Below are 16,970 nucleotides of genomic sequence, written 5' to 3'. Positions count from 1 at the left end.
GTCTAATTGAAATCCAGAAATGAGAACTATTTTTTCCTTTTATAAAACTTTAAAAACTGCTCTAAACAATAATAAAATTCTTCTAAATATAAGCATCCTAAATGAGCTACATAATGTTCCATGCCATAATCACCACTGCAAAAAGAAATTGTTCAAATTGCTCTTGAGCCAGATTTGTCAGTCATGCTGCTCTGTGCTCTGAGTAACAATGATCTGTGCAATTAATATTAAACCTTCCAAGGCACCTCTGAGTTCTGAAGTTCTGTGTGTTTCTTTCATTGTAGAAATGCAAAACAATATTAGAGTGTAATATAGAACATGCATGGGAAGCAAAGAAAGAAATGGGGGTTGAAAGAGTAGAAAAAACAAAAAAAAGAAATTTGCAGCCAAACAGAGGCCAGGAACAGTAAGATAATTAGGACTGGTTTTTACAAGATTGCAACAGCGTGAATTGTTCCTCCCATTTTATGTTTAATTACAGTTTTTATTGCACTCATAAGAAATTCAGCTGCTGAAATAATCCAAGGAGCCAAGAACAAACCATTTCTCCTCCATTCTCAGAATCTTTCAGCTCAGCCATTACATACCCTCTCTTTGTAAAACAAAGAGGGAACAAAGCACTATTGCAGTCTTGTTTATGCTAGATTCTTAGATATCATTATTCTCAATCCTCATGGAAATCCGAGGATAAGAGGTGAATGAAGGAGACACAGGGGGATAAAGATGATAGATTTTTTTTTTCTCTGCATCGTGCTGTATATCTCCATTGCAAAATTATCACTTACATAATAAAACACACATCAGGTGATAATGAATGTACAAAAACAGTGCAGAGGGAAAAATCATGTCTCCAATACATATGAAGCATTAGTTTCCTACATATGCTCAAAATCGTACACCCTATGCTGAAGCATCTGAAGAGACATTAACTCACTGGAAGTGCAGGGAAGGGAGAAAGGAGTAACTACAATCCCATTCCTAAACAGTATTCCAATCTGCTCAATACTGATTATCATCAAGCCTTAAAGCACAACTCCAGCACAATACAAAACTGCAGGTATTTAATATCTGTGACCAGATCAAGAATTGTCTGTACACTGCCAAGCAGTGTGTGGGAACAAACAGGAGGCCATTGAAGAGGCTGCATGCACCTCTCACACACTAATCTTATGCTTTGATCTACAGCCCTGGCCCATGTGGACAGTCATACTGAAATCAATAAAATTTATATCAATAAAAGTTAGTGGACTGGCACTGTCATAGCCCCGTGGCAGGAAAACTGATTACAAAAGCAGTCACTTGCATTCAGTCTTGTGAATACACGACTTTTCTTTCAGGAATTCTAGAGATACAGTTGGAAAAGACAAAAATGAATTCTCCTTTAGACTGAACATTGAAACTCAGCTTGAAGGAAAGACATACACAAATACACTACAACTTAAAGAGAATTTAATTTTTCGCGATTTATTTGACTCTTGTCTGCTGCTGTCTTCTTCAAAACATTTCCCCCAGTCTCAGATTTCCCCCAAAAATGAAAAATAAAGCTCCTTTTCTACAGAAAAATGTCAATAAAACACCCAGAGTAGCTGAAGAATACAGGAGGAATTTTACCTACAATAACTCCACAAGAAACTTACTATCTAAAGAGACAAATATTCCATTTTAGCCTGATTTAGCTTTAGCTTTTACCAGAATTCAGCTCAAGAGAAATGTCTCCAATGCTATACTCTTAAAAAAAACACTAAAAAATAACAATAAAAAAAAAGCTCAAACAAAAAAATCCCCAAAAAAACACCAGATTAAAAAAAATAAAAATGAGTCTAAGAAAATAAATAAACAAGGCATTTTTCCACTATGACTGAGGAAACAGTTCAAAATTTGTAATGAAACAAAAAAAAAACCCAGAAGTTGAGGGAAAAATCAGCATATCAGTGTACATTATTAGTAGACTACATAAGATAACATTACGAAAAGACATTCAGTTCTTCCTTCAAGCTTAGGTACTGAAGGAGGGAACCATCCAAAGTTTTCTAACAAGCATAGCATCATCAAGGCAGTTTGGGAAATAAGGAAAAAGAAAACACTTATAGTTTCTGTGATAACTTAATTTGTCTTTGATCATCAAAAATGGGTGCATTCTAGGAGAAATACCTCAGTAAGTAATATTTAGGCATGAAAATCGGAGTTGATCAAGCAGACATGTTCTCAACATGTTCAGCAGAACTCAATTTCAACTGTCCCTTGGAAGATAAGTAGAAGCATTTTGGTGAGAACTAAGGCTTGCCATATGCTTGAGGCTTGACTTTTTACCTTTGAAAGGTCTAGGCAACTGACTGAGTATTCCAAAGACTGAGGTGATTAAGAAAGGGGCAGAAAACCTGGTTATTCTTTTGAGAATTTTCAGAACACTATTAGTAATGGTCAACTTCAGACTGAAGACAGTCTATCTCAAAGAGTGTTTGGCAGAGTGAAAAAGAGAAAGAAAATTATTGCCTGCCCCTAACTAATGGCATCAGCATTCCCAGTCCTTGGCATTCATCTCTCTACATTTTTCACTTTCCCATAGCATCTGCAGACACACCTTGAAATAATAGAGTTTACAAACCGGAAATCTCATCCATAATCCCACCTGGCTGTGGGGTTAGTTCATATTTCCCATAGCACTGTATTTTAAAACCCTTATCAATCAGAGGCTGTCAAAGCAAACTGAGGAACAAACATTAAAGAAAAAGAAAATTCAAATGGTGCTGAGAAAAAAATTCCTGAGTCTGAAGAAGAAAACCTAACTAATGGGTATATAAATTGGAGATGTCACAGCAAGTCTAGTTCAGCCCTTTAGAGAGTTGCGTTGTCTGTGCTGTGCAGTCTGGTGACAAAATCAGAGTGGTCCTCTGGGCATAAAATCTTCCACTGCCTATGTGATAATACCTCTGATCTTCCTGTTGATCATTTCAGGTTTTATCTCATTTCTGTACATTTTATTAATCTTGGATTTCTGGAAGAAATGGAGCAGAAGGCAGGATACAGCCTCATACTGAGTAAGGCAATAACACATTTAATCAGCTGTACAACAAAACATGGGGCGTGACTGCTGCAGCCAGCTCCACTAAAGGGGAAAATAAGCATCCCTCTCCATGCCTCAGAACACCTGTATCTTGGGCTATGGCATCAATCATATATAAATCTGATTCGTGGAATTTTCATCAATTAACAGAAGAATACCAAGGTTCACTTTGACAGCATTACATTTACTCTTGCCTATGAAGACATTAAGTATGAGATGTATTTTCAGTTTACTCTGTTATACCTCTAAACTTAGAGCCTGTTTAAATCTTGCTCACAATCACTGGTAGGTCTTCTGGACCCATCAATAACCATAATGAAGTAGCCATCCCTATGGCACCCCTAATGAGAGCTTCTTAAAATATCTTTCAAAATACATTTATAAAAGATTAAATTATAACTTACCCAGCTCTTAGTATATTCACAAGTAAGATAGAAGAAAATGCCAAATTCTTTTCGATTCTGTTTAGTCTTTGCATTTGACTTACAGATACAGATTTTTCCCAATCAATTTAATTTTCTCAGACACTAGTAGAATCTGTTAACAGTTGAACTCCTTCTCATGTACTTAGACCTTCTGCAGTGTCATAATATCCAAATTCTTCTTAAATGAAATATCATTACCTTTTATGTCCCATAAGATTTTTCAAAATCAATAATTAATAAATAATATTAAGACTATGAGAAACCCAAGCTTCTCAGTATGCATTAACTTTGTACAGATCTACATTCCTTTAATTGCTTTAAACTGGGAAGAAGATGAAATAAAAACTATAAATATCTGGAAGGAGTTTTCAACAGGCTTTCATTTGTACTAACACAGAGCTTCTGATGAATTTTTCAGCAAGGGACACACTAGTTTCAGAAAACCCAATGAAAAGTTAATTTTCCGATAACTCCTAAGCTGTATTAACTTAATGAGTCACAGCTTTCCCTCCTCTTCTTTTACCTTCTCAAAACAAGTCTGGAGCAAAACGCTCTCCTTGCCCTAAAGTGGATGTCTGGAGGTCCTGCCCTTTACTTACTAAAAGTAGTTCCTACATATCTTTAAAACCTGGGGAAAAAAAAAAAAATTGCTTTTCTCTCTCCCTGAGACTCACCTCCAACAGGATGTTGAAAGCAGCAGAGATCTGAGTGAAATCTAACAAAATACCAGCCGACATCAACCTTGTCTTTGTGCCATGGTGACACTTGACTAGATACAGCAGTGAGTGGGGAAAGGTGGTGCTCTGAAATTCACTCAGTCTTGTCCTCTCCACACTTCCTATGACAGAGATAATTGCCTTTTGTCCCCTTCCAAAACCATATCCTGATGGGCATGATACAAAGTTATGGCAACTAAACCAAGGAACGGTCACTGTGTGCACAATTTCAGTAAGGATTGTACAAAGCTGTTGCAGTGAGGAATAAAAATTAATTTACTAGAAATTCTTTTACATTCAGTGCTTTCGGGATAAAGAGAAGAATGGGGGAGCATATCTTGGCAAAAGGGTGTCAACCCCCCCTGTTCCTTCTTAACCAAGTCTCACATGTATGTCAGAAGTCTGTCCTAAAGAAGGAAATTAAACTCTGGGACAAAACTGGTATTTCAATTTCCCCTTTTAGTATGAGGAGTGCATTTTTTACAGTTGATACAGTCAAAAGAACATTTAAGTTGGTGAGAAAAAGCGAGGCATTCTGCACTGGTAACACACTGAAAACAAAGAAAGGGTATTTTAAGATTAGTGGTTCATTGTGCAATCCAGATAACTTTGGGTATAACACAGTATAGTTTGTTGGGTTTCTGCTGCCTTCTATGATGAAGCATCTCATCTTCATGAGGGGATATGAGAAGTTGTCACACATGTCCTTGTAGCTAGGAGCAATAAAGAAGAGATACTGAGCAGGAAGTAGCACTTCTTCTTAGTAGAAGGAGAGTGTTAATTGTACCAGATGTCCTTAGATATTTGGGGTATGCAATTCAATAACAGAGGGAATTTTGCTATCCAATTTTTTGCTGATTACTGTAAAAATGTTTCCTCTAATTTAGCTAAAGAAAATGTCTGTATTATAAAGCTGGAGATAAGTTGTTTACCTTCTTGTGGCACGAGACTTATAAATGAAGGAGGAGGATTTGGAGGGAGATGAAAATAATAAAAAATAGAGTCTGAAAGAAGGATTTTCTCTTGCTCAAAAAAACCAACAAAATACCAAAACAAAACCCCCAAAAACCCCACCAACAAATTCAACTAGATATAATTAGACAAACAAACAGACACAAAAACAACCAAGAAAAATAAATGCAAAATAGAAACCGAGGCTCTGTAACTGGATTCAGTTATGTCAATTTTAATGATAAGTTACAAACAAATGAGCAATCATGTTAAAGCACTGCTGAAGTGGGTTTTGTAGAGGATTAATTCTTTTCATTTACATTAGTTTTCCACCATGTATTTAAAAGAAAAAAACCTATTATAACCATCAGTCTTTTTAAATGAACACTTAAATTAACCCTGGGTGCTCTACAAGTACTGAAGTCCTTGTAAAATACATTCTTCATTCCAACACTGGACTCCCACTCCTGGGAGCCATGAGTCTTTCATTAATTGCTCACTTTTGAAACATCATGTCTCCCATCTTATCTCCTCCTTCAACATTCTCAGAGGATAATGGGCAATAGGGGATAACAACTACTCCCATTTAGACCCTGCTTCCCTCAGCACCACCAGTTTCTTCCTTCCAGCTTATAAGGGAAGAACATGAGAAGTCTTATTAAAAGACATGAGAAGTTTGAAAGCTGTAATTATTCTATTTCAAAAAAAGCTACTTTTGCTGATTTTCTGGGCAAAGCAATATTGAAAAGAATAGTGAGAAGTCTTGTAGCAACTCCTGCAGCCTCCCTCTGTTTCAGTCAGCTAGCAAAGAGGCTTGTTATCTCTTCTTTGACAAGCTCATACTGTACAGATACAATTTTTCAGTACTGGAAAACAACTTCCAAACAACTGAGCCTCAAACCTGAAAAAATTTGAACAATTTGAACTACTATTAGGAACTCAAGTAAATGACCAACACAAAACAAAATTGCTTTTCTCATCAAACCCCTACCAGATGTACATCCTGTTATGTAAGCCTGCCCTAGGAGCAAAGCCCTATCTGGCTAATCCTGCAGAATCAGATAAGATAATAGAAAAGTTAGGCATGGTCTGTCCTTCGGGACAACAGCATTGCTGTGAAAATTTCCATTGGTCACACTTGAAGAAATATAGCTAAGTCTGTGGGGGTTACACATGTGCCAGGTTGAGTATGATTGTATTACTCATGATTAAAATAATCCATCTTGATATTCAATGTAAGGACTGAGTTTAGACTGCTGGTGGTCAAAAAGTTTCTATGCACCTAGTTTTTAGCCAATGAAGACTGTCCCTACAAATTTTACAACATAAGAGCAGTTCGCTTCTCTTCACATGCCTAGGTTGGATTAGTCTTCAGTTTTAAAGAAACGTGCAAATTCTTGGCAAAATCAATTCTTAATTTCTTATCTCAAGTTGTATTGCCGCCTAAGCGGGAAGAAAAGGAAAACAAAAGGAAAGGCTCCAAAAATTTGCACTAGAAAGAAACAACTTTTCCTTTAGGTGATGAGTTGAAATCCAGCCTGAATCAGCACTTAGAATAACATAAAACTTTAGGTTGATATCGAGTCGGACGGGCACAAAAGCAGTGGGAGCTTTTTCTCTGCTTCTTCTCTCATCAGAAAAGTGAAAGTCAGGACCTGACTCAAGGACAAAGAGAAAGCTTTAGGCGGAACAATTTTCCTGCCTGCTGCCTCCTTGGCTGTAGATGGGTGATTATAGGTGTGCTCTCCCAGCTGTACAGTGCTGATCACACACCTCTCAGGGCAGCACATGCAGCAGGGGTTTGTGTCTGACCAAGCACATAAAAAACTTTTGGGTATGATTCTTCACATCCTGTAGGTCAACCCCAAAGGTAAAAAGACAAGGGGAAATTGACCACTATAGACTAGGTAAAGCAGCTGAGTGAAACTGGAGAATTTTTCCAGAAGGAATTACCTTCCCAAAGCATTCCTAAATAACTTCTGGAAGCTCTGGGATGGCTGCCTTTTCCCTCCTCTGTCCTATCCTGGGCTTCTTCTCTGGCGATAATTGAATCAGTGTGATGTTTTTCCAACAGTATAAAACTCACATTTAAAAAAAGTAATAAAGCAAAAAGAAGTCTCTTTTCTCTAATAGCATTAAAGATTTGTTTCCAGGCAGACTGCAGGTGTCAAGCACCAGCAGATTGAAAAAAAACTTGTAATATCTTCATGCACCATGTCTTCCAGGGAACGAAGTCTTCCCTTCAGATGACAGCAATACCACTCCAGTGTCACATGCTTCTTTCTGCTTGATCAAATCTGGTGACATTTACAGAACCAAATAGAAATACCTGAGCAGCTCAAGGAAAGACACATCCTTTATGTTAGTAGAAGCCAATTACAAACTCTGGGACCTGCTGTCTGCAAAAATATAACAGACTACCAAAACATGCAATAAGAGAAATAGTCTTGCCCGTGACAGCACATCACCTGAATGTTCCTCGAGGCAGGAGCAACAGGAGAATAACACAACATCAATGAGGATTCAAGACATCAGCATAAGATGTAGATAACCAAATGGAAACACAGAAAAGGATGCACAGTGGCTGAAAGCTTTCCCTTTGACTTCTCTGATTCTTTTCATTTTCTCTGTACATTTGTGGAGAAGCAAGACAAGGCCCACAAAAAAAGAAAAGCCTACATCAGTATGAATTGATGAGCATGAGCTTCCCTGCTAGGAGAATAAGGATATTTTTCTATTTTTGCCAGGCCTGTTTTGACCTTTACAAATATTATCTTCCTGGAATTCTTCATATAATAAGCGAATTGTCACCTGTCAGAAGTGTCAGTTGATAGGACAAAGTTACTGTGTGACCAAAGACTGTGATTTTCACTTCACAGACAGGAGATTGTTAGTCTTTTATTCAGTACTTCACAAATGAGCCCTGCTACTCTCTGGGGCTTGTTTAACTATCAGAAAATGTAGCCCTACACATGTGCATACAAAATCATATAATTTCCATATTTAGCCTTTTTGAAAATTTTCTATTACAGAAAATAATAAGAAGCACAGTAAGTTCACAGCTACTTGTCCTGGTTATGTGCACATGTCAAAACTTCTCCATTTTTTCTAGTGTCATTTGGAAAAGAACTGCAGACCCTTGCTCTCACCTGGCTTTTTAGACTTGGCAGGTATCTCAATGCTCTCTCTGGGCTCCAGCTCAGTGTCTCTTTGCTGGCAGTGTGCAATCACTCTGTGCAGCTGTTTTTTCCCCACTGTTTGTCAGTACATGTGCTCTGGGCTTCCTGCTGCCATCTGGCAATCAGTGTGAGATCACAGCTCCTGCTCCCATGAGGAAGGAACCACAAGACAAGGTCACAGATAAAACAATATCAGAATACACAAAACTTTGTGTAGCTGCACCTCATGTTGTGTTGGCATTCCTGTGACTCAGTTTTTACCTTTTTGTAGCTATTCAATCAATGATTTTGCTACAGTAGATAAGCATAAAATGATTTTTTCACAGTTGTTTACCAATACCACAAAACCATACAGCTCAGGAAGTCTTGTAGTCCCTAACACAAGTCAGCTGATTTCTATTTAACCTTTGTCAGTTGATTTCATCTAACATCAAAACAGAATTGCATAGAATATTTTCCTTTATTCAGAAATAATATTGCTCGTGTCTTCCTGTTGCTTCTTCAGAGTCTAACAAGTACATTTCTGCTCTGGTTTCTTCAAGTACCTGGAGGACATTGCAAGTCTTTTTGCATTTCCACTACAACCCATTTCTTATATACCTCACACATATTGCACAGAATTACAAGATCACTGAGTTTGGATGGGATTCCTGGACATTGTTTTGCACAGATAGATAGGGACAATATAGGAATAACAACAAAACTGGCAAACTGATTACAAAGGAGAGATTTTGGTACCCTTAACTTGTAGCAATATGACATAATCACTAGGGTGAAGGGACAACTCAGTGTCACTTAGGCTGTCTGGACCTGATGAGCTCAAGAGGCAATCAAACCAAAAGGCTGAGCAGAGCATTTTAAGTTGTTGAAGACAAATGTGTACAAAAATGTATTTTAGAAACTAAACTTCTCACCCAGCCTTTCATGTACTGTATCTTCAATTATCTTTAATCAAATATAGAAAAACAAAAACCCAATAGCAAAAAAATCAAGTTCTTTCTCATTGGTTCCAGATAGCTATTTTCTTGCTTTAAATGTGACAGTAATAACACAATATACTCATGCAATTGCTACAGAATGGGAGAAAACAGTGAAGTCTTACTTTGTCATGTGCAGTACATTCAGAATTTCTCACAATATACAGTACTCTTGCCTAAGAAAAAATTTTCTCATAGTGAATTTCAATGAAACTCTGTACAAATTATTTCTTAAATAAAATTGATCTGTCAACTTTTTATCTAGTGTAATGGAAAATTCAGATGAGAAACCTAAACCTTTTTAAACATATCAAGCATCTTCTCCCCTAAATGTAGGGTAGTCATGGAAACTATTACTATACTCCATGGCTGAAACACTTTCTTGGTTGAATGGAGTTTTCTTAATAGTTTGTGGTTTCAGTTTCTAGTTCACTATTTCTCCAGGGGTATCAGACTCTTCAAAGTAAACATGTGCAGTTCAAACACTCTTTAGAAGATATCTCTCCTTGTACTCTCTATTAATGCTTACTATAAATATATAAAAATATATTATATATATATATTTTTATAACTATAAATATATTTATATATAAATATAAAAAACTATATTTATATGTCAAATTCTCTGAAATTTTGTGAAAGCACATATTTACTCTCAGAGTTAAAAACATCTCTATTTATTTTTATTTTTCTGAAAGGACTGACTCAAAAGTAACTCAATAAAGATTGTATAACCAAAGCCACACATAAGATACAAACCTGAGCAGCTCCTTTGAACAGTGAAGACATTCAGAGCCTTGAATATGGTACTGATTTCTTCACTAGAAATTGCATATGTCAAAACTGGAAAGAAACCAGCCAGCATCTGGACTTGTTTCCCTGAATTACCCACAGTACTGAGTCTGCTCTTTCTGTGAACATTTAATTCTGGTATTGCAACACTATTATCCACACAGACACATCACTGGTGTGATAAGAGCTATGATTAAAAACAGAAATCTGAAAAAAGGAGAGGCAGAATTTTTTTGCCAGCTAATGTTATTATATGTTTTCATCACTACCATAGAATTTGTCCTATATATCATACAAGATGATGAAGCCAGAACTCCTTGCAGCCAAGACCTGGCAATAGGAATTTACACAAGCCTTCAAGAGTAATGAGGATCAATTTACTTTATATTTCCCTGGGAAAATAACCAAGATTCATCACATAATTTTTTATCACGTTTAAAATATTTTACAGCAAGATAGAATCTTTGTAAACATATTTCCCTCTTTGCAGTATTCTGCTAAATTTAACTTTGACCTTAATCAAACCTGAGGCTGGAGCTGAAGAAAAGGCACAGCATTTTATCACACATGATCAAGTGTGTGCACAATTGTGTTTGGTGCTTAGCCACTAGGGACAGATGTCAGGAGTGTCTTAACATGACTTTCATCACTGTGCTGAAGCAGGTAGAAGGATTCTCTTGGTGGGAAGGGCAGTTATGAAAACTAGGTCAAAGGAGGAAAGAGAAATAAGAGAGAAAAAACCAGAAAATAAACATGTTTAAAGACTGACAATGTTGAGCCCTGTAGAAACATTAAGTAGCAAATGCACAGAAAAACCCCTTTTAGTTACCAGTTTTATTTTCTCTTGGGCTAAAATGTAACAGTCCTCACATGCATAAAGCTGTCTGAAATTATTCTCACCTCAAAGGATGCTGACAGCTCAGATAAGGTACATTTTGAGGTCCCCTATAGGGCTCACGATCTTATCTTTCATTGAAAAACAGAATTTGCCACAACAGCACTGTAGCTAAGTTGCTAGTACTCAGTTAACCTATTTAGATAATAAATAGCATTCAACAGCCATTTTTATGGAAAAAAAACCCTTAAGATTTAGCTTACCCGAAGTAGATTTACTTCTTTTGTTTTTGTATCCCACCACAGGCTGTTTTCTACCTATCATTACTCCAGAGATATTTTATGTTCCTCTTGAGGAACCACTTGTTGGAACAAAGAGATTATGCAAAAGTTTATTTACATGCCCTAGAAGAACATAAAGGAAGTCTTGTCACTGTGATCACTGAAGAAACCTTGATAGCTTTTAATACAATCCTCCTCAGATGACTTAAACAATTTACTTCTCCCCTGTTTGTTTGGTTTGGTTTTTTTTTTGTTTTGTTTTTTTTTTTTTTTTTTATGGTCATGCAGTTTGGTAGTTTTGATTCACTAAGTTTTTTCAGTGACAGATTTATTTTTTTTTTTTTCAGATTTGGCAGTTCTTCTAGATTACTTTTACCAGGTCACCATAATATAAAAGTAGAAGAGTAAAGTACCTGGATGACCATCCAGTCTTCACCTGGACTCACAGAGATGCCTTTGCTATAGATGCAGAAACATGGGCTCTTCCCTCCCTATATGTGCAGTATAAACACAGGGAAAACTAAAATGAAAAAAATTCTACCTTAGTATATGCAATATAATGAGCGCCCAAATACAGCATATATGGACTGTCTTCTAACAGCTTTGTGTTATTATTGTATTGTTATGTTTTGCTTAAGTGAATAGGCAGTTACTCAACAAATAGAAAATAAAGCCTTGTGTTAGGGAATTTAATTCCCAAAAAAGCACAGAACATGTGACTCCCCATTTAATTTCAGAATACAAAACAATTAGCTAATCCAAAGAACAAATCTAGGGAAGAGGGGAATGTCAATCTTCATTTTCATTATTTTTAGAAAAATTTAGAGGAAATTAATATCAAATACACAATAGCAACTGCATTGTGCCAGATTCTGCTGAAAAAAAATGAAAGATGGAGTTAGTCATATTCACTGGCAACACTTTTAAAAAAATAACAAGCAAGAAGTTATATCTTCAAAAGTGTTTTTTCTGCACAGTGAAAAATTATCCATCAATCTCCTTCAGATATTTTCTGTGACGGTGCTGGCTTGCTACTCTCACATATTTTATGCAATAGTAGAGGAATAAAAAAGCCAAACCAGAACGCACCCACACCCCAAAAATCCCCCAAACCCAGCCAAACAAAAAAATCCCCAAACCTGACCATTTATTAAAAAATGTGTATAATATTTGAATAAATTTATCTCTATACCAGAGATATTTCTGAATTAGTTACCTTCTGTGAACAAGAAACACACCTGTTAACTTCATGCATGCAAGTGTGTCGTTCCCCCCCCTCACACAGCCCCCCGAATAATCAGGCTAGCTCAGAGATCAGAGGCTGTGAGGGGAGGAATAACAGGAGATGGCAAAGATTTCCAAAAGAGGCTCTTACCCCGAGATAAGTTGGTTCAGCTCTCTTTATTCTGTGATGTCCTAGGGGAGAGCGGGGCAAAAGAGAGCGAACAGGAAATGTCAGGGGGTCTATATAGACTTTGGTCAGGGTGGGTTTTCCTGGCTCTCCGCCAACCCCATTGGGGCAGGAAGGAGGACCCAGGGTTATCTTGATCAGAGTCACAGGTAAGGGGAAACAGAATGCCCATGAGCTCACTGTAACACAAGTGTACATGAAGGACCAAGAGCCATTCACTGTGGATCCCAACACCAATTAAAATTGCAGTGCTGCAGCTACAAAACTACAGATGTAAGCATTAATTTGATCTGCTCACTGATATGAAACCCATTTTTACTTAACCATTAACATAGAAATATTGATTCGTTGTTCATGAGTTATGCTTTCACTGTGAAATCTGAAGTCATAGTTGTCTGGCTGGAACAAATTAAGATGTTAAATAGCTTCAGCAGTTCTGTGTCTAGACAAACGAAAGAACAGGCTATTACGAGGTGGGAATGGTATCCAAATTTTAATTCTTATGTTAGAGTAATTTTATAATATATATTGTCACACCTAAGTCTCCCAAGCTCCCAAATCTTCCTTATAATAAGACTCATTAAAATAATTCCCAAAAAGAGTTAAATATAAAGTATTCAGTGGTAATAACTGTCGTCTCTGCTTTAGTTTTATGACTGGGAGATAAGCGTTAACATTAGCTCTTAATCCAAGAAATTAACAACGAAAAATTAGGGAAAAAATACAAGGGCCAAAAAGCAAAATATTCTGTTTGGTTTAACATAACAAAATGTGAATTATCTACCATGCTTCTTTAAAAATTAGATGTAGAATATGTGAAAAATTAACTGTTTGTTATTCACTGATTTTATTCTGATCAGAAGTGTGGGATGTGTGGGAGGAGAAATTAAAACTAGAACAAGTTTCTGTGAACACAATGGAAACAGAACTAGGAAAGAGATGCTTGACACCACTAGTGGATCCAGACAACCTAAAAAATGAGCGGGCCATAGTGAGAATGTTATCATCATATGAATTGTCAAATTAGAAGTCAGGCAGAAGCAACACTGATTTCCTTTTGTGCAACACATAAATGGCCATTTCTTGACAGCAATGCCTACCAGCCTGCTTAGGTGGACAGCAGACTGAAGGTCATGTGGACACAGAAGCTAGACATGATTTTTATGCGGGGATTTTGTTACTTTGTGCTTTTTTTTTTTTTTTCCTGAAGAAACAATCACATATTAGTTTTGAAAACTTAAAAACTCATACCTGAATTACCTTCAAGCTGCTGAGTGGGCTTCAGCATCTACAAAAAGTGGTGTGTGGTCATCAGAATCAGGGGACCAGGAAAATAATTTCACTAGCCTTTCCATGTCTTTTTCTAAAAGAACAAAACTGATAGCTGAGTCATGTGTTAAAATACTCCTACACTGATGGCCCATAAAGGAGCATGGTCTGGATAAACAATGCACATAGATTATAATTCTCCTAGGACCCCAAAGAAAATTCCTTTTATGGCCCCTGAAAACCATGGGAAATATTCCTTCTACTGGGTAATTTCCAAGAATTTCAACCTTTTTTTCCTCAGCTTCTGGATTGTGTTGTGATGTAGTATCATGACCAAAAGATTCCAATCCAGTTATTTCAGGACAGACCCCTTCACTGGTGATTTTACTGGTAACAATTTTCTGTCTTCACTTTAAAACAAAACAGAATCTCAGAGTAGCTCATACAGAGGTGTTTAACCCAGTAATATTCACAATTAGGCAACCCTCTCCCTCTTTTCAAGAGAGGAGGAAGTGATGAAATATTAACATGTTCTGTTGCAGATGTGCCCTTAGAAGTCAGTGTCTATCCCACAATCTGCCCAAGCAAAAAAAATAATAGAAAACATTTTAAAAATATGATAGCCACAGTAATTATGGAAGATAAAATGTTTGCAACTAAGCAGGAGTGTCAAGATATTTGCCTTTCTGATTGCCAGCAGCAAAGTAACCTTTAATTGAGCTCTTAAATTAATTTTCTTGTAAATATAATTTTCTTCCTGAATGATCAAAAAAAAAAAAAAAAGACACTGTAGTTTCTCATCCAAACAAAACCAAAGCCAGTAAAAAAATGCAAACACCCAATTTCATAGGTAGTATTACCATTTGATTTTCACAAACATTCCTTTAGGTAACAATCAATAATTAAAATCTTTCTCAAACCCAAGTCTATTAAAATTATTCTTCACAGCTTACTGCTTTTTTTCTCTCTCTCTTTTCATGGTTTGTAAAACCATGCTGACAGATCCAAGTTGACACCCCTGGCAGCAGCCACAAGCAAGAATTTGATTTTCATTTAATTCTTCACCAGAAAAAGAGACAGACCACTCAAGGTTAGAACAGAAGTGCAAAAGACCCAAGTAAGGCTACATAATAAAAGCTTTACACAATTTATACTCTACCAACTTACAAAAGAAAGTCTTATGATCTGGAACTCACAGGCAGGAGAGCACAAAGCACTGCAAAAAAGGAAATTGCTATTTGCAGCCTCAATCCTTTTTGGAACACATGCCCCCATTAAATGTCTTGCATGACTTCCTTTTTTGCTTACCTGAAGTCCTGATAATTTTGCTAATCTCCAGGAACTGAGTGTAGTTAGCAGCCAACAAGGTCTCTGTTTCCATGCCTGAAAAATCATGTCATTTTTAACAAGTCATATGTAAAAAGCAGCCCAGGGTGGTGAAAAGAACAATGTTGCTCTGTTTATTTGAGGTTGTTTGGCACTTTTTTTTTTCTGATCTTTGCCATTAATTAGAAAGGCCCTGAAATTATAAGACAACTGGGGGAAAAAAAATCTATAATATTTATTTTTTGATTTGAGAACCAAAGGCCAGCTGAGTATCACTCATTTTTCTACAGTGAACTCATACTTACAGAGCAGGAATTTAGCTTCCATATGCTTGGCTAAACTTGCACTTAGGACAGAAAAATAGGAAGAAGATAAAAGAGAAAACTGAAAAGAATAAAGGTGGTCGTTCCCAAGATTGAAACAATCATGTTTCATCTTCTTATCTGAATGTAATTTTAAAATCTGCATAACAAAGGCTGTCCTGCTCAGAATCTTTTGCTCCTCAAGGAATTGCAAGGTTTCTTTTCATAATCCCTATGCTACAGCAGCTACTATAGAGAGACAATTCATATTTTGTTAAATAGGAATTGATGGAGAAGCACATCTATAGAGTCACAAAAAGCCCAGAAAGGTGTATGAAGGGCTCAATACCACAGCAACTTGTCAGCCCCTAGCCAGCATAGGGCTTCTTAGAGATCATACATAGCCAAAAAATGTTATAGCCGTTTTACATAATTACTCTGAACTGAAGTTGGGACAGAATCTGAGGCTCTGTTGTTGGGTTTTTGTGATGGCAGCTTTGTTATTCCTATAAGCAAAAATCATGCACCAGTAAACAGACTCCACCAGATACAGAATAAAGAAAGAAATTATTTAACAACACCAACACTGAAATAAAGTGTCAGAAAATTTTTGACGTTTATTTATGTTCATGTATAGCACAGGAAAAAAAAAAAAAAAAGCCAAAAAGACCCAACACCTGCTCTCTGTGTATTAAAATACTGATTAAATAATTGGCAACATCCAGTAATGAAACTTAATATTCAGTCTTTTGCTGCGCTAGTATGTTAGTGGGAACAGCAATATTAATATTTGTGATGTTATCGTAACTCCAAATTTTGGACTTTATTCTCTTCCACAGAACAGTTAGAGCCCAGGGCGTGAAGTCAAGGCTAGATGCAGTGTTCAAAACTTCTGTCAACTTCTTGTGTGACATTATGCATATTGATTTATCCTTCTAAGTTTTCCTAATATATCAGTCATTATTCTTTCCTCTTCCCATTTATTGTTGTTTATAGATCACCTCATTGTTTATAGATCACCTCATTTCATAAAAACTGATCATCATTGCAACAGGAAATTTCACAATGTTTCTAAAAGTACTATCTTTCTTAAAGTCTAGGGAATGCTACTTATTAGAAGACTACAGCATCTAAAACAGCCACACAAGGTTACTTAAGGTATTTGCAAGTGTGCTGCAATCTGAAGCAACCAAGACAATGCAACTTTAACATCTACAAGAGGAACTCCAAGAAAAAATACCTTGCTTGAAGGAAAAGGTATATTAGTCCAGGCTTAGCACCATGTAAACACAGATCAGAGTCAGCCTGAAGTACATACTGTGGAGCCTTCCTCTTGACATACCCCAGGCTCTCATCTGTCCCTGATACTCACTTGTCCCATTTAGTCATACCTTGCTCTGGATAGAATATAGCCTAAAGCCAGCAGGGTGAGATTTCTGCTG

General features: G+C 36.6%; 1 protein-coding gene across 50 annotated transcripts in view; it reads right to left on the bottom strand.

The window, feature by feature from the left end:
- Positions 1 to 16,970, bottom strand: part of LOC115494396 (uncharacterized) — a 432,669-nt gene that overhangs the window by 306,517 nt on the left and 109,182 nt on the right. For 32 of the 50 annotated variants that reach the window (XR_012054697.1, XR_012054698.1, XM_072926076.1 and 29 more), the window contains 2 exons: positions 11,634 to 15,283; positions 8,306 to 10,806 (listed from right to left, as the gene is read on the bottom strand). The exons of 10 other annotated variants lie outside the window; for them this stretch is intronic. The gene's annotated coding sequence lies outside the window, so the exon portion shown is untranslated. The remainder of the gene's footprint in view (positions 1 to 8,305; positions 10,807 to 11,633; positions 15,284 to 16,970) is intronic. 8 more of the 50 variants (XM_072926079.1, XM_072926102.1, XM_072926100.1 and 5 more) reach the window with 7 other exon arrangements.

This window comes from Taeniopygia guttata, chromosome 3 (assembly GCF_048771995.1).
Source record: "Taeniopygia guttata chromosome 3, bTaeGut7.mat, whole genome shotgun sequence".
Classification (NCBI taxonomy): domain Eukaryota; kingdom Metazoa; phylum Chordata; class Aves; order Passeriformes; family Estrildidae; genus Taeniopygia; species Taeniopygia guttata.
The sequence above is the reverse complement of the archived record's forward strand: the minus strand, read 5'-3'. Positions and strand labels throughout refer to the sequence as shown.